This window comes from Pleurodeles waltl, chromosome 7 (assembly GCF_031143425.1).
Source record: "Pleurodeles waltl isolate 20211129_DDA chromosome 7, aPleWal1.hap1.20221129, whole genome shotgun sequence".
In the NCBI taxonomy this organism is placed as follows: domain Eukaryota; kingdom Metazoa; phylum Chordata; class Amphibia; order Caudata; family Salamandridae; genus Pleurodeles; species Pleurodeles waltl.
The window spans coordinates 692,653,979-692,671,291 of NC_090446.1; the positions used below are offsets into that span (position 1 = coordinate 692,653,979).

General features: G+C 42.6%; 1 protein-coding gene across 3 annotated transcripts in view; it reads left to right on the forward strand.

The window, feature by feature from the left end:
* NR3C1 (nuclear receptor subfamily 3 group C member 1) overlaps positions 1–17,313 on the forward strand; it is a 503,133-nt gene that overhangs the window by 54,792 nt on the left and 431,028 nt on the right. The gene's annotated exons all lie outside the window — the stretch shown is intronic.

A 17,313-nucleotide genomic window follows, 5' to 3' on the forward strand; every position in this document is an offset into this window, starting at 1 on the left:
AGGTTTTGAGGCGGAGTAGGGCCCTGGCACTGTACTTGTCTCTCAGCTGTACAAAACCAATCCCATTTATGGGATCAGTATGTGTATGAAACTGGGTTTAAGCGGGATCAGAGGAACGGGCAGCTTCATCCCAACCCCCCCCCCCCCCCCCCCACCCCCTCCCAAAAAAAAAACACCCATATTTATTCCAAGTGTGTGGGACAAGCTTGCAGGTTGTTAGGGTCGGGAGAGGTTATTTGTCAAAAAGGTATGGCCAGGCAGGCTGGGTCTGACTTGAAAATGTGTAGATTTTCAGGTGAGTTGAACATGTATATGTTGAGGAGCACCGTAGGGCCATCCGTTTTGATTGCTTGATGTTTTCTGCTTTTGTTGTTCTTTTGTAAAGATCGCACACTTGTAAGCGAGAAAAAGAATGAAAGCTTACTGCCTTCTCTACGTTTATATCAACGTGATTTTGGGACTTATTTATTCTATGAAAGAGTGGAATCTGGCCAGTGGATGTCACTTTGACCCCCCTTACTGTGGTTGTGCCCCGGGCAGCTCAGTCCCTTTTCTGAAACGCAGATGTTAGTACAGGCTCGAGCATGCTGGTAGCGCAGACCTGTTAGTTGGGTCTGCTGTTGGACACAAAAGGGTTTGTCTTGAGCAGTCCAGAGATCTCAACAAATCTGGTGGAAGGTGTGGAGCGGTTTCTGTCCAGCATTGCATTGTGTCCTACCACTTGTAGTTTTACTCCTCTCACTGAAAGTGCAGACTTTTAGGGCAAAGTGATGCATGTTAAAAGCCAATAGTTGCCTGAAAAGCTAATCTAAGAGACAGCAAAACGTGAATTCCGAACACTTTCAATGTAGTTTGGAGCAAAGTTACATGACTGTTTAAAGTAACACTTGTGCATTTCTTAGGGATTGTAACTGGAAGGTGTTGTCAGATGCCACCGTAACCTGAGGCCTAACTTAAAGGGTGCTGATAGGTTTATCATTTTCAATTTAAAAAAGTTTACAAATACAATGACCACACCCACCCTCAACAAGATTCTAGGACCTCTTTACACAGCTATCATGCTAATGTTAGAGGAGGCCATGCTGCATAGCATGTGGCCCTAATGTCATCGTGGGCAGTGACATCACACGCCTTTTGAGCCAGGGGACGGGCCTTGTAGATTATTTTTAGCTGCCCTTAAATATCCAGACTGCAGTATGCCGACATAGGAGAAATAAAAATTGGAACCAATAGGAATCGATAACAAAAAGCAAAAGCTAAAGCTATACTTCCTTGAAAAGAGAGGTCGTCAGAATGTTTAATCTAACGCTTGTAAGGATGTTTCATGCAGCCCATGCCATTTAGCCAATCCGCCCGTCTGGAGCTCTGGTAGGTCTGCCTACAGACAGCTTCAGTTGTTATTAACCCATCTTGTCATCAGTTTTCCAAAAAATACAGAAAGGTCGTCGGGTCATCCCCCTGCGGGCATTCACGTGTTTGTAATGACTTGTCATTGCTTACATGGGCTGTCAATGAAAGCCGCTGCACTTTGTTAATCATTACATGATCACATTGTGTTCCATTATGTCTTAGCCGTCATATTGGTCATTTGTTGCACTAAAGCAAGTGTGTGAGCTTTTGATATATTTGCTTTGCTGTCCCAATAACATCTTAATTGCTGGGTTATGGATTTTTATTTAGGAACTGTGTCCTGTTGGGAAGCCTAAGCCTGAGAAAGGCAGTGTTTGACTAATTGCCCATGTGCTTCCAGATGTTTTACGTTGGTGTCATGATAATGTTGCTGGATTTAAAACATTACATAAAAAAAGTTATGTGCACAGCTGGCCTTTATTAAAGCTGCGACAAAAATACTGAACTTTTCAAAACAATCTACTATGCGATATTTTGTTGTTTGTCTTTTCCGTTCATTACTACAACACAACCTTCTTCTCCGGATTCTTTCACTAACTGTTTGTTTTTTGAGTGTACATATTAATTCAGTCTGTTCAGCAAAGGGACCCTACTCCAATATTGTTGTAGCCTTCATTATAAAGTTTTCTTTCTTGGACATTTGGGGACAGCCCACACCTAATTGCCCAACTGTTAACAAACACTTCCCCCTAACAAAAAGGCAGATCTGTCAGCTTTGCCAGTTCGTGTGTTGTGTGGTCTGTTTCCTGTTCCCGCCCTAGCAAAGCATGTGGAGACCATATTAAAGGAACAGCAAAGAGAAGCTGAATAGGGTGGCTGCTGAGTGACTTGCTTGTGTACGGTTTAAGTGTAGCCAACAACACTACGGGGGGGGGGGGGGGTAAATCATATGAAACCTATTTCCATATACAATCGTTTTTTAGTGAAATAGTAGCAGAATGATTTCTGGTTAAAACTTGGAGTGAGGAAATGACAGCAGAATGTTGTCTGTGTGCCTCTGCATGGTATGGAATAGCCACCATTTGCATCTAACTCTCTCTTGAACGACCCTCACTTGTCTTTTTTTTTTTTTTTAACAATATGAGGTTGAGTCTTTACACTGACTGCAAGCATGCATTTGTTGCAGTTCTTCACAACTCACCATGCTCTTTTTAACTCGGCACAAATCCCCAAATCTAAAAATAGTCTCCTCTGAGGTCATGTGCTGGGATGCTTCGAGCTGATGCAAGGCTGCTCTGCTGAAAGAGATGAGGCAAGTTCTGCAGCCATGAGCGACAGTGACTGTGAGTTTTAGACACGAGTAAAACCCCTTCTCAGAAGAGAAATATTACTTTTTACAAAAGAAAGCGCTGGGCGTACATTTCCAAGATTATTGACATCCATTCATTTAATAAGCGTTTTGCTTGTCACGCAGCCTTAGAAATGTTGTTGGGTAGTTATCTGGGCAGGTGGAATTTGTGGGCCTTTGACTACCTTGATCAGCAGGGCATGACATTTTCCAAGTCCCCACACGCATAGAAAATGTGGCCTGCATAAGTCCGCTCCTGTATTTTTTCTGGGCTCCGTTGTACTTGCTGCTGGAGGTTACAGGGATGTTGGTCACTAACTTGCAGAGTTTGTTTTAAAGCAGTGCAGTGCATATGTAACCTGACCGTTGGTTTAGATGTCAGTCATGCCGGCTCGGTTTACCTGTATTATTTATGTTTTCTCCATACTGCTTTTGGTACATGTCCCTGCACCATATCTGCCAATTGTTCAGTTGTCACTTGTGACTTCTTGAGGGGCTCCTTGGCTTTTAAACCAACTTTGGCATTCTGGACGATCAAGCTTCATGCAAAGTTCTTGCGCTTAAGGCAAAGCAACTGGAGTTCCTGAAAGTGTCACACATGACGTGGGACCCACTCAGACGCTATGAAGAGGGAAAATCTGTGTTACAAATGTTTTTGGCTGAGTGACTTTAAACACGGTTATAGTGACAAAACATATTAAAAAACGAGCAATTACATGTTAAAAAATGTCACTTTGATTCTAAATATAATATTAACAAGCATTGGCAAAGCAAGTAGTTTGCGCCTATGCAAGAACTAGTGGCTTTGCCAATATATTCTAGCCATTTTGTACACCAGCGTGACTGCTGTTCAGCATGGCTAAAAGTTAGCGATGTAAAGGGGAGTGATGTGGCATAGAGTTAAGTGTTGTTGAGTGGATTAGTGTTGTAGAGTGTCATGGAGGGAGTAGTGTTGTGCAGTGGAGGATGTGGAGCAGAGTAGAAAGTCATAGACTTGAGTGTTGTGGCGTAGAGCAAAGTTGAGTGGTGTAGGGGGTGTTGCATAGAGTGGAGTGGAGTAGAATGTTGTAGAGCGGCAAAGATTGTTGTAGAGGGGAATGGCATAGAGTGGAGTAGAATGAAGTGCCATAGAGGGGCATATAGTGGAGTGGCATAGAGAGAAGTGGAGTAGTGTTGTACAATAGAGTGGAGTAAAGTGGCATTGAGTAGCATAGAGGGAGTTGCATAGAGTGTTGTAGCGTTGTAGAGTGGAGTAAAGTGTTGTGGAGTGTCAGAATGGAGTAGACCTTAATGGAGTAGAGCATTCTAGCATAGTGTTGATGAATGGAGTAGAGTGACCTAGAGTGAAATGCCATAAAGTACAGCGTAGATTGGAGTTGAGTTGAGTGCATTGGTTTTGAATAACTTTGTGTAGAGCAAATTGGCGTAGAGTGCAGTGATAAAAAGAGTGTCTTTGAGTGCCATAGCTCTCAGTGCAGTGGCACAGGGTGGAGTAGAGTAATGTAGATGCAGTGGCATAGAGTAGATTGTTTGAGTAGTGTGAAATGGTGTAAAGTGGAGTGGTGCAGGGTAGAGTGCAGAGGTGTACAGTGCAGTGGTGCAGAGCAGATTAGAGTGACGTAGAGGTGCAGTGACTTAGAGTAGAGTGATCTGGGGTGTGGAATTTAGTAACATATCTACTTGTCAGTGGGACAGATTGTGTCATAAATCTGCTTGTCCTGTAAAACAATCCACTGGTCCCTTTGGTGACGCATTGTGTGGCAGTAAATTATGGTAGGAATCTCCTTAGATAAGAGCTCTGACAATAACCTCTCCGATTATTCCAGGACTCCTACCACACTAGGGTTTGAATTCTAGCAATCCCACATTTTGCCACCTTTCCACAGATCTACAGACTGGGGCTGGATGTAGCATTAAACAATAGTTCCAGGGTTGGAATGCACTTTGGAGTCTGTGCAGATGTACTAACTTGTATGTTTTAGGGTTTTTTACCAGCTCTTCTCTGATCTTTTCCCATACTGAAAAAGGTTGGAAATGTACTCCTGGCAAGGGCTGAAATAAAACCTTTTCCACAGTGTGGAAAAATGTGGTTGGAGGGAAAGTGGACTTGTAAACGTTCATTAGATTTTTGCTTGAGCAAATCTACATGTGAATATTAGTTTGTGCTTAAATGAGGTTCAAAAATATTTTCTAGGAGTAAGATTTTGTGGCCTTCTTCTGTAAGTTATTGTGAATTAATGAAACCTACAATTCTGCACAAACACAAGGGCATATATCATGGGTGCGCTTTTGTGACTTTGTTTAATAATTGGGCGTCTAATTAAGTCTTCAGTTGACCTAGACCTTTTGTTTTGATTACAATTCTCTCTCTCTGTTTGTGGACTCGCTTCACTGCAAGTGATCGCATTCTGTGTTTTCACAAGGAGCATATTGGCACACAAAGTAGTTTTGTTCAGTGCCAGGGAATACTGGGGAAAGTTGTGCCGTTTGAGACGAAAAATATTATTTCTTTTTGCCAATGTTTATTGTTGTGGGAGCTGCCAAGCCATCACCATTATAACAAACTTTTAGAAAAACCATGTCAAAGCAAGACACGCGTTGACAAAACCAAGAGGCTGATCACCAATGTCAGACCTATTGGCTTTGCCAATAATTGCTTATTTTCATGTTTCCCATAATCTTGTTGATACTGGTTGCACTGATTTTCCATTATGAATATTTTTTAGAATACTAGCATGCATCAACACATTTCTAGTAGGTGATGCTTCAGAGAAATGGTACCTAAAATTTCACAGTTGTTTAGCAAAACATTCTTTTCCTAGTAGCATTTTTTTGTGAACACTTAATTTGAAAGCAAAGAATCATCAATCTTGCTTTCTAGTTTCTGCAGATATTTGCATCTAATCAGACAGCATCCTGGGAGCATTATACATAGCCTCATATTGTTAAACTTTGCAAATGTGTGTACACATTTTTATGCTGGGGCCACTGTCAGCAGTGCTGTCCCAGCTTGCAGTAGTTCCTTAGAGCACCCACCCTAATAATAAAGGCTTTGCAATAATGAGCCATAAATACAAGTTCGAACAGCATTAAAATATGGACACAAATATTATCTCAGCTGCAGGCAATACCCTTCCCTGATCCATAATGTGGTACTGTAAACTGACAGCCAAAGGCTTTGTGCTGCTGGGGGGGGGCGGTGTTGGGCCTACTTTTCAAAGGACAAGATAAACATGAAAAACTGTTGTTCTTGACTCCAAACTATGTCCTAGAAGTCCGCTATAGGAATTCCACACTCTTGAGGGATGCAGAGCAGAGTGGCACAGAGTATAGTGGTATAGAGTGCATTGGCATAGTGTGATGTAGATTTGAGTGTTGTAGAGTGTAGTGGAATAGAGTGCAGTGGTGCAAAGTAGTGTGGCATACGATTCACTGGTGGAGAGTACATTCTTGCAGAAAGAGTGTCATAGAGTGCAGGGCGTGCATTAGCGGGCATTGGTGTACAGTAAAGTGGTTTAGAGAGCAACATCATAGAGTACAGTGGTGCAGAGTAGAATAGAGTGGCGTAGAGTGCAACGATGTTGAGTGCAATGTAGAGTGCAGTGGCATACAGTACAGTGTTATAGTGTACAGAGTGCAGTGCAGTTGGCGTAGAGTGCATTAGTTTTGAGTAAAGTTATGTTGAGTGCATTGACGAAGAGTGCAGTGGTTTAGAGTAGAGTGGCGTAGAACACAGTGGTGTAGAGTAGAATAGTGCAAAGTGAAATAGAGGGGAGTAGAGTGGAGTGGCACAGAGTGCAGTGGTATAGACTGCAGTGGCATAGAGTAGAGAGAAGTGGCATAGATTGCAGTGGTGCAGAGTAGAGTGGAGTGGGATATGCATGGTATGGTGGCACACTGCCAATACATGTAACACATCTTCAATTGAAATGCTAATTACGTTTCCACATACAGTTTCACTGATAAAACTATACAGTGCACAAACAAAAATATGTGGAACTCATCACTTATTGTATTGATTTTTTTTTTTATCGTTTACAAATATTTGTTTCTCTATCACACTTCACAATTACCAAAAATGTGCTTGATTTTTGCTTGTTTAATTCTGATATATTTTGAAATATCTGCACAGTTTATTTACAGCCATTTACATTTTGTTATGTGCTAGAAAAAAATAGCATTGTCCAGGCTTCCGCCTATCACACTACCAGTAGCCAGCAGGATTATTACAGAAATCCCTTCACTTTGAAGTCAGAGAAAGAAAGTTAAACATCAAGTTTCCTTGGAAGACAGACTTTGGCATGTGACCTCTGTATTTGAATGCAGAACAAATGTAACAAAATAAGAACAAGATGCAAAGGCCTGTTTACAGACATCAACCACCTTTGGAAGGATGCCATAAATAAGCTATTGGCCACAAAAGGGACAAACTCAAGCTGGGCAGCCTAAAACAAATAAAGTCAGCAAATAGAAAGCAAGCAAATGTGAGTTACAAAATGCAAAGCCAATGGTATGCAATGGACAGAATGCATTTCCAGAGAAGCTTTCCAAATGTCCCAAAGATATCTTTAGCAAATCAGACAACTGCGCCTAAAAATGGGAACATTTAAGCATCTTTAAGTCCAATGATATTGAGAGAGACCAGGAAATTGAATACTAGTTGGTATAAACTAGATCTAGAAAAGAGTATTTTGTTTTACTGGGGCATGTGGAAGGTATGTCTTTGGGCAACCAGCATATTAACATATGTGGAAGGTATGACTTGGACCAGAGAATGTGCTTGCGCATTCACAAAGTATTGCTGGGGCACATGAAAGTATGTCCTGGGTAGGCATAATTTTAACGTGTCAGAGGCATAATAATGAGGCATGTGGGAAGTGAGTCTTGGGTGAACAAGTTGTAAACATAATCATGATGTCACATAAGTATGTGGGAGGTATGTCTTGGGGCAGGGAACATGCTTGCACATCCATGAGGTGTTGTCAGAACATGTGGTAAGGATGTCTCACAACTTGCTAACACATCCATGGCATAATACTGAGGCATGTGTGAAGTGAAGCTTGGAGTAAACAAAATATTAACATGATCATGGCGTGTCACCCAAGCTTATGGAAGATATTTCCTTGGGGGCACAGAATGTGCTTGGGTATCCATGAGGTATTACCTGGAATTGTAAAAGCATATCTTGGGGCAGACAACATGCTAACATATCCAAGGCATAATACTGAGGCATGCGGAAGATGTGCCTTGGGTAAACAAGGTGTTAACATGATCATGGTGTGTCACCCAAGTATGTGGGAGGGGTATGTCTTGGTGATAACTGAGATGTCTTGTGGCATGTGTCCATGGATATGCCCTCAGGCCTGGTGCGCCGCTGTGTTCCTGAGGCTGCTGTGCTCCTGCACTTCGGTGCTGTATTCTCTCTTCTCTCCGTGGTCCGCCACCTGTTTGCGGTGTAGGAAGATGAACACTTCAGCCGCACTGAAAGATCCCTTTGTAGGGAAGTACAGATATTTCCTGTGTAGTGTCAACGGGGAGCGCTCTTTCCTCGGTTGAAATATCGAGTCGTGCGCAAGACGGCACGAAGTGCGCTGTGTTTGTGTGTGGTTGCTGATGATTTGCCTTTCTTGTTTGCTCTGTGATTAAGAGTTAGCTTGCTTGCATTGGAAGCTGGGGCCCGAATATGTTAAAATGAAATGTTTGGAAGGCTCTTAATGCATTATGTTCTTAGATTCCGTGTTTGAGAGAACATATGTTTGTATCATGCAATTCTGTAAATTTACTGGCACTGCTATACAGAAGAATTGCTTCTTTTTAGGGGCCAGCGCAAAGCGCTCTGTCCCTTTTCTAATCTGTCCTTAGGGGGATAACCAGGCCCATGTTACGTCAGTCACTTTCATTGGTTGGTGGGCTTGCCTTTTAAAATCTGCTTGTTTTCATTTGTGAAAGGTATGCATACTCATGCCTTTTTTGGTGCTTAGCCCTCCTCGAGAGCACCAGTAAACTACTGGAAACATACGAGGTTCCATGTTTTCCGGACTACTTTTTCTCTTTATTTCGCAGAGCGATCACGCTGTGTTTTACACAGCGCGATCGTGCTAGTTTTTTTTTCTTCTTTATTTAATGTGGCAAGAAAAGTCTAGTTAGGAGTTTACAATGCTAATAATTCTAACTCGACGTAATACGAGACCCGTTGCATTGCAAATGCTTGTTTCTAGATTTCAAGTGCAAGGGCAGGCTTTGAAGGAAGACCTTCATTTTAACGCTGTTATGCATGAAAGCCTCCATTAGCCACAATGATTACACTAACATTCAACAATTTGATACGCTACTTTTGTGAGTTAGCACTGCTGTTTTTGAAGTGGAGTTTTTCCTTTCCCCTTTCCGCTTATTAACTATTAGGAAACAGTTTGGTTTAAGCAAATATCTGGTGCTTATCAAACGTTTTAGTCATAAACAGCAGCTTTGGAAAACTGGGTATGGGCTCTGATGGGTGTTAGAAACCATAATACATAAATACAAGAACCACAAAATGAAATTGATGAAATGCCATGATTAATAAAAGTAATCATGTAAAATAAAAGAAAGACCCTAAGGTAAAGCAAAATTTCCAACCATAAACTACCAAATGTAACATCAGTTAACTAAGAGGTGATTGATGAAATTAGCGATACAATAAGAGATGGAAGCTAAATTAGTATTAAATATGGGAGTAGGGAAAGAGGGACAACTTTTTGGTCTTGGTAGCCTCGTGTAATCAACAAATATTAATAACTAAAAAATGCGTACCTTGAGGACTGATCAGTTCTCATTCACATTTTGCTTCCACCCACCTCCGCATTTAGCAAGGGGAAGTGGCTCAGCCCATTTCAGCCATTGACTCTCTTGCACTGTAAGTGGTTGTATGTATCCTTATCACATGTGCACATCCACCTAAAAATAAGTGCACTTAGATGTTAGACCTTTTTCTTTCTATTTCTGTAACATCTTTACTTTGCCATTACTTATTTGTTTGGATTTGTGTCTTTTTTTATTTTGAGTTATCCTTCCATGTTTAAACTAGGCCTCCGTTTGCACAAATTAAAAGCCATTTGTACTTTTTCTCAATGGCAGTTGGAATCTTGTTTTCCTGAGATGTGTATTAAAACTGAAGAGGGTTTCTACTCTTGGTCAAAGTACACTTGCCTATTTGGAAGCACTTTTAAATTTATGTTAAAATGATATGTTATGGAAATGTATTTTTTATTGTATGTCTATGACTCCCATGTTTAAGCAGTGGCATTTTTTTAATGCTTTTTTGATTATGATCTTCGGGATAAAGTTAGGGTTCACATTGTTATGAGTTTAATAATATGGTCAAGGTAAGTGAAAGTGCTCATAGGAAAGAAGGGGTGTAGAATTCAATAAAAGATCTACTTGTCCATTGGACAGGCTGCTTCATATATCTACTTGTCCCTTCAGGGTCATGTAGTGCGACAACAAATTATGGCAGCAATCTCCTTATTTAAGACCTCTGATATTAGCCTCTCTGATTATGCCAGTTCTAATGAAATATGGGATGAATACCAGCAATTTCCTTTGTTTGCCACCTTTCTGCATATCTACATATTGGTGCTGGAGGTAGCGGTAAACAAAAGTTCCACGGTTGGAATGCCCTTTTGAGTCTGTGCAGACCTATTAACTTGCTTGTTTTAAGGCTTTTCTCCAGTTCTTACCTAATCTTTTCCCATCTATGAAAGGTTGGAAATTTACTTCTGGCAAGGGCAGAAGTAAAACTTCTTCCAGGGTTGGGGAAAAAAGTGGTGAGAGGGAAAGTGAACTTGTAAGCAGATTTTCGCATGAGCAAATTTACCCACGTGTATTTACTTGTGCTAAAATACAGTTCACAAATATTTTTTAGGAGCACGATTTCCTGGTCTACTTCTGTTAGTTCTTGTAAATTCATGGGATATGGAAATCTGCACTAATGCATGATTTCACTTTTGTGACTTTCTGTAATAATTGGACACCTAATTAGGTCTGGCATTAACCAAGACACTTTGTTTTTATTAAAAGTCTGTCTCACTGTGAGTGATAACAACCTGCTCTTTCACAAGGGCATATCTGCACACAAAGTTGTTTTGTTCAGTGGCAGGAACTACTGGGGCAATGTGTATTTTTACTGTGCGCCAGTGTTTGTCACAGTGGTGAGGGCCAAGCAGCTCCCACAACAATAACGTTTTACAAAAGCCATGTCAGAACGAGACATGCATTGACAAAACCATAAGCAGGGCCAATAGAATTATAAGGCAGGAGAGTGTCAAATTATGCACCAAGGTTGAGTAAATTATGCTGCAGCACATTTTGTAATACTATTACTTCATGATTTTGTCGTTTTTAAACTTGGTGACACTCTCGGAGCATCGGTTGCACTTCAGTAGTACCTGTTTAACGCCCAAGTGCAGCAATAAGCAAGAGAATGGTGACCCATCCAGCTTTACAAATGGACTTCTACTGAGTGGCAGTGTTTGTCATTAAATTTTTAATAACTTTTCAACCGTTTGAGCTAGAAACATTTTTTTGTTAACATTTCTGGATTATGCAGCAGATGATGATTATGTGGCAAAGGTGGCAAATCTATGTTTATGCAAAAATGTCCACGGACGCACAATCGCATAATTCCAGTGGCCCTGGCCATAAGACTGACCACCAGTGGCTTACCTTTTGCCTTTGCCAATGCTTGTTTATTTTTATGTTTCCCATTATCCTGTTGAAACTGGTTTCACTAATTTTCCATTATGACTTTTTTTTGGAGTTACTGCCAAGCATCAACACATTTTACTAATTTTACTAAATGATGCTGCAAAAAAATGGTGCCTAAAATTTCACAGTAATTTTGCAAAACATGTTTTTTCCTAGTTGCATTTTTTGAAAGTAAAGAATAATCATTCTTGCTTTCAAGCTTCTACAAATATTTGCATCTAATTAGAGAGCATTCTGGGAGCATCATACATAGCCTCATATTGTTAAACATTTCAAACCTGTGAATACACTTTATTTTTACTGGAGCCTCTGTTAGTAGTGCAGTCCAAGTCTTACAACATGTATTTACAGGACTACCCTTAATAATAAATACATTGCATTTATGAACCATAAATACAAGTTTGAACAGCATTAACATATGGACACAAATATTACCTCAACTGCAGACAATTCCCTTCCCTACTCCATAATCTAAACTGGCAGCCAAAGGGTTTGTGCTGCAGGGGGGTGGGTCTACTTGTCCCAAGGACAAAATGGACATGAAAACTTGTTGTCCTTGACACCAACCAATATGTCCTGGGTGTCGGGCTACAGGAATTCCACACCCCTGGAAAGGATTAGGTTTAGAGATATGTTTATGACAAAGGTCTAGGTTATGATCAATGCTATATTTTTTACATTAAGGCATTATTAATTATGGTTAACGTAATAGAAAATGGAGGATTTGAGGTTCTGGCTTTTTGATCATGGAGTGGTAATTGTGGGTTTTTTTATGACCGGGTTCTACATGTTCATATAGAACAATGGAGTTCTATCGATATGCCTTGCTTGCCTCCTTTGTTTAGTTTACTGCATGGCCAGTAGTCAGAATCCATTATCAGGTCTCCTGATAGTTTTGGGAATTTTCCTCTGCCCTGTAAAGTGGCTGCATTCCTGAGCCAGCCTGGGAGTGAAGGGACCAGCAACCTGTCTTTTTTTAATTTGTAGTTTTATCTGTAATTGCTTATCGGTTTTCCCTTTCTACCAGCAGCACGGTACATAGTTTTTAAACCGTACATGTAGTAATTGAAGTGTGTTTTGTTAACCAGATAGTTGGCTGTTCCACATCATAAAGCAGCGGTGAGACTGGTGGAATGAGAAATCGGACATAAGATTGCTCCTAATCTATGCCTGCCCCTCATTAGGACTGTAATCTATGCCCCCCTGCTTACATCTCTCCCACACATATCACAGTGGGATCTCCAGTACACACATCACAGTAGGATCTCTCCTACATAAATTATAGTAGGATCTCTACTACGTGTGTCACAGTAGGGTCTCTCCTACAAATCACAATAGGATCTCTCCTACACGTATCATTGTAGGATCTCTCCTACACGTATCACAGTAGGATCTCTCCTACACGTATCACAGTAGGATCTCTCCTACACGTATCACAGTAGGGTCTCTCCTACAAATCGCAGCAGGCTCTCTCCTATGCGTATCACAGTAGGATCTCTACTACGTGTATCACAGTAGGATCTCTCCTACACGTATCACAGTAGGGTCTCTCCTACAAATCACAGCAGGGTCTCTCCTATGCGTATCACAGTAGGATCTCTCCTACACGTATCACAGTAGGATCTCCCCTACTCATCACAGTAGGACCTCTCCTATGCGTATCACAGTAGAGGGCGGGCTGCATTGTCGAGTGGGGCGGCACTGGAACTTCATTTCATGTCCGGTGTACTCTGTCTCTGTATACCCTACAAGTCGCAGGCTTGAATATCAGTGGAAACTGTTCAACATGTGCAACAAAAAAAATCTAAGGGTTTATAGAATGAGCAATATTTAAGTGGCTGTATTCATACTCTTTGTTGTTTACAGTGCTACAACCCTCCAAGCATGAGGCAGCAAGCTTCTTGAATAAGACATGCTAATATTACAAATCTTTTTTCCTCGATAGTTGCGACTCAAAGGTTGGAAAATACGGTGGCCCACATCACTGACGGTGTCTTCCTGACGGCACGGACTTTGTCTCTGCCACCCCTGCATGTTCTTAATGTCAGAGCAGTGGGTATGGTTCAGTTGTGTCACCCAGTCCATCTGTAGCTCCCACAATAAGAGGAATCTAAAGGGTAAACCGCGAGCACCGCTCAGTGACATTGTAGTTGAACTTCCAAATTGTGTTAACAACAGAAAATGGAAAACAAGCCTCAGGGGCTAGCAGGGGTGGGTACCCTGCAATGCGGGGAATGGCTTGGTTAATAACCCATATGTGGAAACAGTTATATAGCATGGGACTTGCCTTAAAAAATCTATTTCTAATCAGCAGGTGGCAGTGTTACAGATTAGCCAGAGGTGCTGCTGTAGGCATTTGTGGGTGTGAGGTATTATTGTGCTGTCATTTGCAAGATGCTGACCTACCCTCTTATCATTTTACCTGTTCCTTTATAAACATAATTTAGTGTTTTTACTCAAGTAGTTTTCAGTTCGAATATTATGCGTTACGTTATTATGAAAGCTTTATCGAATTCAATTTTCAAGTGTGTACTGCATTTATTTTTTGAATGACTCAATCCACTTTTATTCTTTATGAATTACTTCCATTACGTTTACTCAGTTTGTAGGGATATTGCAACTGTCTTTGAAATTCGCCCCCTGATGAAGGTACACCTAAGTCACAAAATGCATCGATCCATGGGGAATAGTTTAATATCCGAATTTTAGACTGACTACTTGTGTAAAAACCATGAAAGTCTTTCTTTGTAAATAATGTAACTGCTAGTCAAGGGAATATAAATGTGTTTTTGTGTATTCCTAAATATTTACACTGAGTCCACAGGGCCACGAGACTGTGCATTGGTGGAAGTCCTGGTAATGAATTCTTCCAGTTTACATAAGGCTTTGGCTGGAAGCCTCTCACTGTAACACACCAAGAATATAAATATGAATACCAATCATTAAAATGTTTCAGAAGAAAACAGGTGCCCTTTAAATGCAACCACTTCACAGATAGAAGTAACTGTGGGGCTTGCCGCGGGAGGTTTGTTTTTCCAGTGTGAAATATGGAAGCGCCCCATTCATTCTCCACTTTTCCCTTCACTCCCTCAATCTCCAAATACATGTTAAGCATTCCGCTGTTGCAGTACTTCATGTCCGCACCAGCCAGGGACCCACCCCGACCCTTCCTGAAGAACACCAGGACTTCATGTCCACTCCATCCAGGGACCCATCCCGACCCTCCCTGAAGAACACCAGGACTTCATGCCCACACCAGCCAGGGACCCACCCCGACCCTCCCTGAAGAACACCAGGACTTCATGCCCACGCCATCCAGGGACCCATCCTGACCCTCCCTGAAGAACACCAGGACTTCATGTCCACTCCATCCAGGGACCCATCCCGACCCTCCCTGAAGAACACCATGACTTCATGCCCACGCCAGCCAGGGACCCACCCCGACCCTCCCTGAAGAACACCAGGACTTCATGCCCACGCCATCCAGGGACCCACCCTGACCCTCCCTGAAGAACACCAGGACTTAATGCCCACGCCATCCAGGGACCCACCCCGACCCTCCCCGAAGAACACCAGGACTTCATGCCCACGCCAGCCAGGGACCCATCCCGACCCTCCCCGAAGAACACCAGGACTTCATACCCACGCCAGCCAGGGACCCATCCCGACCCTCCCTGAAGAACACCAGGACTTCATGCCCACGCCATCCAGGGACCCACCCCGACCCTCCCTGAAGAACACCAGGACTTCATGCCCACGCCAGCCACGGACCCACCCGACCCTCCCTGAACAACACCATGACTTCATGCCCACGCCAGCCAGGGACCCAACCCGACCCTCCCTGAAGAACACCAGGACTTCATGTCCACTCCATCCAGGGACCCACCCCGACCCTCCCTGAAGAACTCCAGGACTTCATGCCCACGCCAGCCAGGGACCCACCCGACCCTCCCTGAAGAACACCAGGACTTCATGCCCACGCCAGCCAGGGACCCACCCGACCCTCCCTGAAGAACACCAGGACTTCATGCCCACGCCATCCAGGGACCCATCCTGACCCTCCCTGAAGAACACCAGGACTTCATGCCCACGCCATCCAGTGACCCACCCCGACCCTCCCTGAAGAACACCAGGACTTCATGCCCACGCCATCCAGGGACCCACCCCGACCCTCCCTGAAGAACACCAGGACTTCATGCCCACGCCATCCAGTGACCCACCCCGACCCTCCCTGAAGAACACCAGGACTTCATGCCCACGCCAGCCAGGGACCCACCCCGACCCTCCCTGAAGAACACCAGGACTTCATGCCCACGCCATCCAGTGACCCACCCCGACCCTCCCTGAAGAACACCAGGACTTCATGCCCACGCCATCCAGGGACCCACCCCGACCCTCCCTGAAGAACACCAGGACATTTACGTAGTTTGTCAGCCCCACTGCTGGCATTCAGGCTGCGCTTGTGATGTTTCTATCCCCCCACCGTCGTGCTCCACTTACCCTTCCTGCTTCCTTAGACCTGCTCCCCGATACCTGGTCTCTCTGGCTTCGATAATGTGGCATCATACTAGAGAAAGTAACTAGCCACAAATGTAAACTTTGTGCCTTCTATACAGTTGGTGTCTGGGTGTGTATGATTGAGTCCGTGTATTTTTTTTCACCAGTAAAATAAATCTTGGTTGTTTAAGTCTTCCTAGTCCCCATAGCCACCTGCCTCATAGTTGTCAAGGTTTAGGCAAACTCTGTGCATACAAGGTGCCAAACATACATGGCATCAAGAGACTAAAGTCGATCAGGTTGGCCCAACTAACCTATATGTGATATACTAGTCCAGTGGTAACTTCTTGGAGCCGCAAGCCGTGTTGGATGGAAACAAATAAATGAATCCGATAACTTCTTTCAGAAAAGTGCGGTGTCCTCCATAGTGCATCCGTGCTTTGGAGGTGCTGCACCCGTCATTATTTGCCGCCCGCACGCGGTGTTGTCCTACCACGCCCATGTGTTCCCAGTATAAAATAGCAACCACTGGGTTTGATCCTGTTTGGTTGGTGTCATTTAAGGTTCCACCCACAGCCATTTTTTCAGTCTTCTGTTTTTACATGTGTTTTTCTCTGGAACGTGGCGCCCTGCCTCAATTTACTCCCTATGTGACCCATAGTTTCACTTCGAGGACGAACCACCTCTGTGTACACTTGATTACTTTCTCCATTCTGCTTTAGACTCGGACCCATTAATGTGCTGCAGATTAAATGAGAGGCCAGAGTAAGGAATGGACAAAAAGTTAAGGACGTGAAGCATGACAATTAAGGAATAAAATCGTGAAAAGCAATGTAATTAAAAAAATACACACATAGGCTGAAAACTGCACAAATACTTTTGTAAAGGGTTTTGGGGTGCTAAACAATTTCTCTGTACTTATTGAGTACGGCCCAATGCAGCTGATGATCACAGATATAATCTATAGTGTTAATGAAAACAAGAAACCATTTTGCGCAGCGATGGTGTCATTTTTGTAAGTATGTTTTTTCTGCATGCGACATATAATGCATAGCTTATACGTAAGCAACAGGTTTCAGCAAACAACTGCTTTTCATTTAAATCGATTTTAGTTATTACATACACTTTGAAAAAAACAAAAAGAAAGACAGTTTGAAACATTAACTGATCAACTTTCAGTTCGTGAATTCTGTGTGCAGGCAATAGAACAAGGCACTGTTTTGCTAAACATTGTTAACATTCTTGTTTTCTGGACTGGGCAGGGATTTTGTTTGCAGCAGGAAACAATACCCTTAAATGTAATTTAATCTGGTAAAGACTATGATTTTCTCCCTGCTTTACTATTCATTCATATTCATATTTAGATCACAGATTCT